This window comes from Lycium ferocissimum, chromosome 5 (assembly GCF_029784015.1).
Source record: "Lycium ferocissimum isolate CSIRO_LF1 chromosome 5, AGI_CSIRO_Lferr_CH_V1, whole genome shotgun sequence".
Lineage (NCBI taxonomy): Eukaryota > Viridiplantae > Streptophyta > Magnoliopsida > Solanales > Solanaceae > Lycium > Lycium ferocissimum.
The window spans coordinates 38,746,968-38,757,020 of NC_081346.1; positions in this window are offsets into that span (position 1 = coordinate 38,746,968).

Here is a 10,053-nt window from a genome sequence, read left to right on the forward strand (position 1 = left end):
TACATCATGAGAAAACACGGATAGTATACCTGTAACCATATCCGGGGAGGACTCAAGATCCTGTCATCCGACTAAAGCATAGATATGGGGCTGAGTGGCACCTGAAGTAGATGCTACCCCGCTGCCTCTACCTCGACCTGCTGGGATTTGGGAAGTCTGCCCTACCGGGCGCACTGAAGAGGAACCAGCTGCTGATCCTGTGGGCTGGACCCCAACTCTACCATACCTCGAGGGACAATCACGCATCACGTGGCCAGTCTGTCCATAAACATAGCAAGCATCTGTGCCCTGGCGATATGGCCCCGAGTGTAATTTTCTGCACTGACTACATCGTGGGACTGGTGGTCTCCTCTGGCTATAATGACCCCCAAACTGGGAACCCAAAGCTCTCGAGCTCTGACCCTGCCCTGAATGAATGGAGCGGTCAAATCTCTAACCTGCAAATCGTGGAGGTGCACTAGTCACCGACCGGCCTGAGTATCTAGAATGTGACTGCATTGATCCCCCTCTATAGTCGCTACCGACACCCATAGATCTGGCTCTTTTACTTTGCCCTCGCTCAATATCACCATCACCCCTTTGCGGATGTTGTTGTTCTTCTAAATTCTGGGCATGGGCTTGAATGGGGGGAAATATCCATCCCGTCTTGCAATGAAGCTGTTAAACAATCTTTAAATAAATGTGGCCCTAAGCCACTCACAAACCTGTGCACCCTATCTCCCATGTCGGCCACCATAGTCGGGGCATATCTAGCCAATGAATTAAACTGAAGGCTATACTCCCGGGCACTCATATTTTCTTATTTCACATTTAAGAATCTATCTGCTCTAGCTCGGCGGACCTCGGATGGCAAATAGTGGCGGATGTAGGCATCTATAAATTCTTGCCAAACCAGAGGAGGCTGATGTGGCGTGATTTTACGCCACAATTGATGCTTTCCGGCTGTAAGTTTTACTTGTTTTTAAGCAAGTCTATGTGATTTTACGTGGTTTTTGTTATGTTTCAGGTAATACGAGGTCCCTAGAGCCTAAGTGTGGAAAACAAGCAAAAAAGGGGAAAAAAGTTGATCACTGGAAAGAACTGGAGATTCTGGAAATTTTGTTGGAAAATTACTCTGCGCGTTCGCGCCCACGCGCGCCAGTGACACTGCGCGTTCGCGCCAGTAGTCCACGCGTTCGCGCTGAAGTAAGAAGGGTGATGCTGACGTCATCCACGCGTTCGCGCAGAAACATGGCGCGTTCGCGCTGAAGGTTTTCGGCCCCGGTCCGAGCGTAACTTGGATTTTGACGATTTTTTCTACTACGAGCTCATTTAAAAAGCCAACTCGGGAAGATTGTAAAATTATCTTTGGCATAAAACACAAGTTTGGAGGCTAGGGTTCCTACTATATTTTCTTTCTTTTATTCAATCCTTGTTTATGGGAATTTCTTGGTGACAATTAAGATTGATACTCTTGTTATGCTTATTTATCATCGACATTATTTTTAATCAAGTAAGTTCTTGTTATTTTAATTATTCTTATTTTACAACGTTTCTCAAGGGAGTAGCTAACCCTAGGACTTGCCCATTTACTTTGTTTGAAACTCATAAGAGGAAGAACGGGGTTGGGATAGAATAATTAACATGAATTTGGGGCGTTAACCCTCATCTAATGGAAATTGACCTAGGAATAGGCGATACCACTTGTAGCCATATTCGGGTGTTCTTAATGCTCCTAATTGCTTGAGGGATCTTCAATTGGGTAGTCTAGTTAATCTTCGGGAGAAGTTAATTTAGAGTCATTATCCGAGGCTAATTAACATAAACTTGCTATTATTTATACTTCGTGAAATATATTGGATCGTTACTTGAGAAGTAGTTTCCTTTATTCCATTCTTGTGGCCATTGATCAATTTACTTACTTTTTAGATTAGAATTTATATTTCCGTATTTTATCAAAACCTTATAAAAAACCACCATTGATGCGTTCGGTCTAGCTATTGTTAGTGATAATTCCTAATCTGCTTAAATTGCCTACATATTGTTCTCTGTGGGATTCGACCCCAACCTTGTTGGGTTACTATATTTGACAACGTCCGCGTTATACCATTAATAGGTGTAATTTGAGCGTATCAAATTTTGGCGCCGTTGCCGGGGAACAATTGGCGTATTTTGGCTAATTTAGGAAATAAGCTAACTTGCTTTGAACCGAACCTGTGAATATTTTGTATAGTTATTTTCTGTGTTTTATTTTATTTTTAGAAAAAAAAATGGCATCTTTCCATGAAAACTTGTTTAGTAGTGACTTTTATTGTGAGCATGGCCAAATTGGTGAGTTCAAACTCATGATGGATTGTCTGCTAGGTGAGGGTAATGAAAATCAAAAAGCCTTGGAAGAATACTTGGAAACTAGTCTCCAACTTAGTTTGATGACAAACGAAGAAAATCCTCCATGGGCAAATCATTATGAACTCCCCAATGCTCAAGATGAAAAGGTAAATCATGAAGACGAGTTTATTGGGAATGCCAAAGAAAAAATAAATTGGAGTCGACCATTGTTCTGAAAAAGATGGTTGGTGTTGACTCCAATCCGGGAGAAAAAGAGGATGTCGTGATTCAAGAAGTTCAAGAGACTTATATTTTGCAATTTGAAAATTTAAGAAGGCAAAATGACATTCCTCACTTGAAAGCCAAGAAATGTAAGATGAAAAATATTTTGCTTGGCTTGTTCATCTACTTACCACCTCTGTTCTGGGTCACAAACTTGAATCCAAGTTGGGTGCCCAATTCATAAGCTCCAAATGGCGAAAAAAGTGGTAAAGTTGGTAACCGTCGTGCCGCGACGTTAAATCAAGCGCTTGGTGGGAGGCAACCCATCAGTTATAAATTTTTAGAATAGTTTCTTCCATTATATATTTTTTTACTGCACTATATGTGACAAAAAAAAAACGATCTGGAAAAAGGGGGCTTCATATACCTCTGCGCGAACGCGTATCATCATACGCGAACGCGCTGAACAAAAGGAAATAAAAAAAAAGTTGTTCAGCGCTAACGCGCTGCATGTACACGCGAACGCGCCAATACGCAGTCCCCAGGTAACAGAAACGTTTAAAAACGAAATCCAAGGGGGTATAACCCCCATTTCCCTCCCTTTCCTCCCATCCTTCTCTCAAACTCAACTTCAAATCTTAAAGATTTCTTCAAGTTGCAACCACAAGGTATGTGATTCTCTCATTCTCTTGTTCATAGGGTTGATTTTATCATCTTTTCATGTTAGAATTTGTGAAAGAAAAGTTTACTTTCACTTATTTAAGCATTAAAGTTTGATGACATTGTTGAATTTCTTGTCATGTAAATTGTTATTGATTGTTGAGTGATGTGAGTTGAGATTTGGGTGTTGATGTGTTGCAAAATTTGGGGCAAAATACGTGGCTAACTTCATGAAATCGAAGCCCCAAAATCATGCCCATAACCAGTTTGTGGAAATGCCTGCTGAAAACGCACTGATTCAGCGCGATCGCGCCTGTACTTCACGCGAACGCGCAGAAACAAAATTGCCAAATGGCGCGAACGCGCTCATCTGAGGCGCGAACGCGCTGAAGGAAAACTGCCAGTGCAGAAACAGAATGCTCGCACAGAGCCGCTCGAAACTTTGGCGACCCATTTCTTTGGCCTAATTGCCTCATTATACATTGTCTTAGGTATTCATATGTGTGTTCGACATGTGTGTTCGTTTTGTAGGTACTTAAGCTTGAAAGATGGCTACAACATCCAATGTTGCCCAAGTACCCATGATTGAATACTACGACACCACCACCTTTCAGTCAGCAAAATGTTCGAAGCTCTATGATAGATTGCTGGGAAAGAGCTTCATCGAAGAAAAGGGCATCGTAACAGAAAATTTGGAAGAAAAGATGCCCGAGTTCTACGAAAGGCTGGTAACAAGCGGATGGATACGCTTTGCGGATGAACCAATCAAGGCAAATTATACCCTTGTGCGGGAATTCTATGCGAACGCTGCAGAGGCAGACATTACAGATCGGGCAATTGTCAAAGTCAGAGGCGTAAATGTCCTGTGCAATGCTTCTCGAATCAATGCCTATTACAATCTGCAGGATGGTGATAACAGTGAGATGGCGCATAGGTACGAACAAATGAAGCAACAATGGTTTGTGACCCACCTTCATGGTGGGGAGCAACCAAAGTGGTTGACCACAATGCAAAGGAAGATTGACTCCACAGAATTCACTGCTGAGGCCAAAACTTGGCTAGATATTGTGACATCCAGGGTGTTGCCTTCCAAACATGATTCGGAGGTGCCCCTTGAGAGGGCTAAAGTGATTTGTGCTGTGATGGACGGGTTGCCCGTGGACGTGGGGAAGCTTATTATGCAAGAAATACGAGAGGTGGTGATGGAAAGGACTAAGAGTCTATTTTTCCCGTCGTTGATCACTTATTTGTGCACCATCGATGAGGTGCCCGAGGCCGGTGACAAGAAAAGGGGCCGGTGGACCGATTCATCCATTGAAGAAGAGAGGGCCCGTGTGTGCAGAAGAAAAGGAAGATTGACATAGCAACCCCGTCATTTGGGAAGTTCACCTCTACTGTATCAGATTCGACTGATGGAGCGCACCTCCTACTCCAGCTATACCACTCTTGCCACCACTGCAAGAGGCCGCTGGCCGTTTCGATATCTCCCACCCGTGTCCATGGGATGGACACTCGGATTCGGCCGACTAGTGACTAGTCTCCCTGCTGGCCCATATGGAGAGAGGGCACGTCTACGCCTCCTTCGGTTGATGGTCCGACATTAGCGAGTGTAGTGGAGGAGTCAAGCATATAAAGGAAAAACAGGGTAAGATAGAGAGAAGGCAGAAAAAGGCAAGAGAGCATGCCAAGAAGCAAAGCAAGTTTTTGAACAAGATGATGAGTATTCTGAGGAGTGTATGCGGAGCACAGAATGAGGAGGAGGAAAATGAGGAAGATTTTGTCCTGCCAGAGCCCAGCAGCTCCAGCTCCGAGGGTGAGCAGAGATGACTATAGCACTCGGTGCTAGTGTATGCCCTCATTTTTTTGTATGCTTATGTGATGCGGTGAGGACACTACAAAAATTTTTTTAGTTGGGGTGGCTATCTGGGTATTGTTGTATTGTAAATATGTGTTTAGGACCCCTCTCGGCTTTTCTTTGCCGAGTTCTTTTCCGAGGGGTGTTATTTTTGTTGAAACCGGTATGTTTAGGATGTTGCTTAGGTTGAATAGAGTAGCTTTGACTTATTTGGTGTTACTCTCCGTAGAATCGATGGCATGTTGCTATGGTTTGTTGGAAATTTTGAACCCCTCGAAATTTGAAAAATGCATACTTAAGACAAATATTGGTTGACATATTTGATTCTTTATATGACATTATGATTATTGGGGTATTGTGTGTGAGGAATGACTACTTAGGAGGTCACAAGTGTAAAAATAATTGTCCTTATGCCAATGTGTGTGTGAGTTGTTAGTTTGGCTCTGTTTATGCATGTTTAATCTAGAACTTGCCCGTTGGTCTTGTTTGAAATCCGAAGGTTAGTTTAGGTGTGAGATGATCTTAGGCTTTCCTTGCGTAAAAAGTCACTTTGCCTAAATACGCCCTACCAAAAGTAAAAGTATCACTAGTTTCCCCTTTTTGAGCCTTTTGACTTTTTCTTGGCTAGCCAAGTATGAAACCTTACCCTTTGTACAATTAATCCATCTTCGCACCCGTTCCTCCTTGATATCGCTAGATAAGATAAGGCAAAATGCCTAAAGTTGGGGGTGAATTAACTGTGAAGTAGATGTTAAAAACATAAGTTGGGGGTGGTGGAGTTTGCTAGTGGAGATTCGATGTGGGAGTTGCATATAAAAAAAATTAAAAAAAATAATAAAAAAAAAAAACAGAAAATTTTAACACAAAAAGATTTGTAAGTTGGTTAGGAATAAAATCACATCGAAGTCGAAAACTTGAAAGAAAAAAAAAAGGGGGGGTTGGAAAGAAAAGAGGTGAATTAAGGTGAAGAGATGTGTAGTGTTCAAGGAGGGTGAGTCACTAATATCCAAGAAGTATCCTACCCGTCCCTAAGCCTACATTACAAGCCAAAACAATCCCTAATGAGATCACAACCGAGCGAGCCTAGGATGAAGACATAGAAAATAAGGGCAAGCCTATGGTATTTGCATGTGTTGTGAGTGTGAGTATTGTTCTTGTCTCTTTCGTCTTCGTCCCATTCCTGTTGTATATATGTGTGCTGGGACACTCTTTTGATCTATGTGAGGGCATAAGGATAAGAATTGAGCAAAATAGAGTGACCGCCTAAAGTAGCGTTTGTGCGCATCATGATATGTTCGATAATGTAATGTCATGCATTGAAGCTTCAGTGTTAGTCATAGCGGTCTTGAGCTGTGTATGTTGCTTTAAACGAGAAAATTGGGGTGGTCATTGGAAGAAAAACATGCATGCCGGTAGTTCAGAGTGAAAACCAATGTAGACATTGTTATTCTGTGATATCTAGGTGTTAGATTGAGTCGTTGTGTTGTATGGCTTGCTTGAGGACAAGCAAATACTTTAAGTTGGGGGTGTTGATGTGGCGTGATTTTACGCCACAATTGATGCTTTCCGGCTGTAAGTTTTACTTATTTTTAAGCAAGTCTATGTGATTTTACGTGGTTTTTGTTATGTTTCAGGTAATACGAGGTCCCTAGAGCCTAAGTGTGGAAAACAAGCAAAAAAGGGGAAAAAAGTTGATCACCGGAAAGAACTGGAGATTCTGGAAATTTTGTTGGAAAATTACTCTGCGCGTTCGCGCAGGTAATCCACGCGTTCGCGCCCACGCGCGCCAGTGACACTGCGCGTTCGCGCCAGTAGTCCACGCGTTCGCGCTGAAGTAAGAAGGGTGATGCTGACGTCATCCACGCGTTCGCGCAGAAACATGGCGCGTTCGCGCTGAAGGTTTTCCGGCCCGGGCCCGAGCGTAACTTGGATTTTGACGATTTTTTCTACTACGGGCTTCATTTAAAAAGCCAACTGGGAAGATTGTAAAATTATCTTTGGCATAAAACACAAGTTTGGAGGCTAGGGTTCCTACTATATTTTCTTTCTTTTATTCAATCCTTGTTTATGGGAATTTCTTGGTGACAATTAAGATTGATACTCTTGTTATGCTTATTTATCATCGACATTATTTTTAATCAAGTAAGTTCTTGTTATTTTAATTATTCTTATTTTTCAACGTTTCTCAAGGGAGTAGCTAACCCTAGGACTTGCCCATTTACTTTGTTTGAAACTCGTAAGAGGAAGAACGGGTTGGGATAGAATAATTAACATGAATTTGGGGCGTTAACCCTCATCTAATGGAAATTGACCTAGGAATAGGCGATACCACTTGTAGCCATATTCGGGTGTTCTTAATGCTCCTAATTGCTTGAGGATCTTCAATTGGGTAGTCTAGTTAATCTTCGGGAGAAGTTAATTTAGAGTCATTATCCGAGGCTAATTAACATAAACTTGCTATTATTTATACTTCGTGAAATATATTGGATCGTTACTTGAGAAGTAGTTTCCTTTATTCCATTTTTGTGGCCATTGATCAATTTACTTGCTTTTTATATTAGAATTTATATTTCCGTATTTTATCAAAACCTTATCAAAAACCACCATTGATGCGTTCGGTCTAGCTATTGTTAGTGATAATTCCTAATCTGCTTAAATTGCCTACATATTGTTCTCTGTGGGATTCGACCCCAACCTTGTTGGGTTACTATATTTGACAACGTCCGCGTTATACCATTAATAGGTGTAATTTGAGCGTATCAGAGGCGCATTCTCTTTTCTTGATGATATCCAATTATTGTACCATAAGACCGCCACATCTCGGAGTCTATAAGATGCTAACTCCACAGATTCGGTTTCGAAAGCATGAATAATCTTCAATGTTCTCAGCATTTGATCAATAAAACCTTGCGGGTCTTCATCCGGTTTTGACCCGAAAAACTTCGGAGGATTCAAACTCATGAAATCACGGGCTCTAGTACTAACGGCCCTGTCACTTGAACCCGAACCCTGTTGCTGTGCCTGAGCGGCAACTAACTGCGTCAATAGATGAATAGCCTCGGTCACTTGTTAACCCGAAGTAGCCGGTGGAGGAACTGGAGGCATAGGAGCTGGAGCTGAAGCTCCCTCTTGTTCTTCTAAATTAGGCGGAGTGGAAGAAGTATTAGATGTAGCCTCATTATGTGATTCACCCTCTTCTACATTCATTGGTGGCTCTCTTTCTACCCGCCTTTTCATCGTAGTCTTGCCCTTCTGGGCGGCTGTAGCTTTTCCCTTTGGCGGCATTTCTGAAATCATAGCACACTATTAGGGAGGAGATAATCTTATAACACAGCTCTATCGCACGATCTCTTAAGATGAAGAATGGTCATTTTTCCTAAATGCCCTGTAGCCTCCTGTTTATTAGTGTGGCGCGCAACACACCATAAACAAGACTCTACTAGACACGGCTCGTAAACACTTCCTAGGACTGAACTGCTCTGATATCACATTTGTCACGACCCGACTAGGGGCCATGATGGGTACCCGGGGCTAACCACCGAGCACCGCTCATACCATTACCCATCGTACACATCAAGCGTTTATTCATTAATCTTATACTCAAATCATAGGAAAACCATTTTTCACTTTGAAACATAATTACCTTTATATACATAAACCCTTCGGCTATCAAAATAGTATACATACAATAAGAACATCGTGAGACCATGCTACCCACATATACGTATCTACGAGCCTCTACTGGAGTGCTAGACATAGGGATGGGACAAGACCCCATTGTGCCCAAAACATATATATACACAAAAGAATAAATCAATGGCACCTCCGGAATAATGGGGTGCTCTCAAAGTCGGCTAATAGCTCTTACGAGTCTGGATCACCTCCCTGTCTACCTGTGGGCATGAACACAGCGTCCAAAGAAAAAAAAAGGGACGTCAGTACGAACATTGTACTGAGTATGTAAGGCATGAATGAAATGAATATAATAGAGAAGTCATAAGACATAAGATGAAATATAACCTGCTTAACCTTTAAGAGTGGATGCATTTCATACATATATCATATATAATCATTGTACATGTATCATCATATCACATACATCATCATATCCTATATACCATCATTGTTAACCCGCGTCCGGGTAACTATCATACGCCGCCCACTAGTGGTGATCATGTCCGGCCTTCTAGGCGCGGTGGAATCATAAGCAGCCCACCTTAGCGGTGACATATCCGGCCATTTGGGCACGGTGAAATCACAAGCAGCCCGCCTTCACGGTGACATGTCCGGCCATTTTAGGCACGGTGGAATTGTATCATCGTGTGCACATCATAGACTTATCATTATTATACATCTCATAGGCATATCAGGACCTTGCCATAAGCTTATCGTAACCTTATCATAACTTAGCATCATTGTACAGCTATCATTAAAACATACATTAGAACTTGAAGGCAACTATGGCTATGTCGCGCTGACATAAGGTCGTGAACCCTCGATTACATTATGGAGTGATCATAATCATTATATCTCACCTTGAAGGGACTAACATTTTAAGGTGAGTGTACACAAGGAAAAACATCAATGGAACCATACTTAGGATCATTAGCTTCACGGACATCTTATATTACTCTATGATTCTTTATACTTAAACTCATCATCGCCATTATCTTGCTCGTCGTCATATCTCCTTTCTTTATCATATGCGTATGCAGCTCTTTATTGTCATGGACTCATAATTTCCGTTATTTAGGAAGATCGTGGAAAAATAGGAAGATTTATGCCATAGGAGCCATGCCTTAGAAGGAAAGGATTAGCCTTACATACCTTCTTGTTTAGCTATTCTATCGCTTGATCGTTCTCCTTCAACGCTCACGTTTCTACCTTCCAGAGAATTCGCATCAACATTAGCTAATCGATTATATGAACGTGCTTACTAATGCTAGAGAAAATTGGGTAGCATTTCCTTTGTTTATACAACTTTCCTCGTATTACATATCAACTCCTAA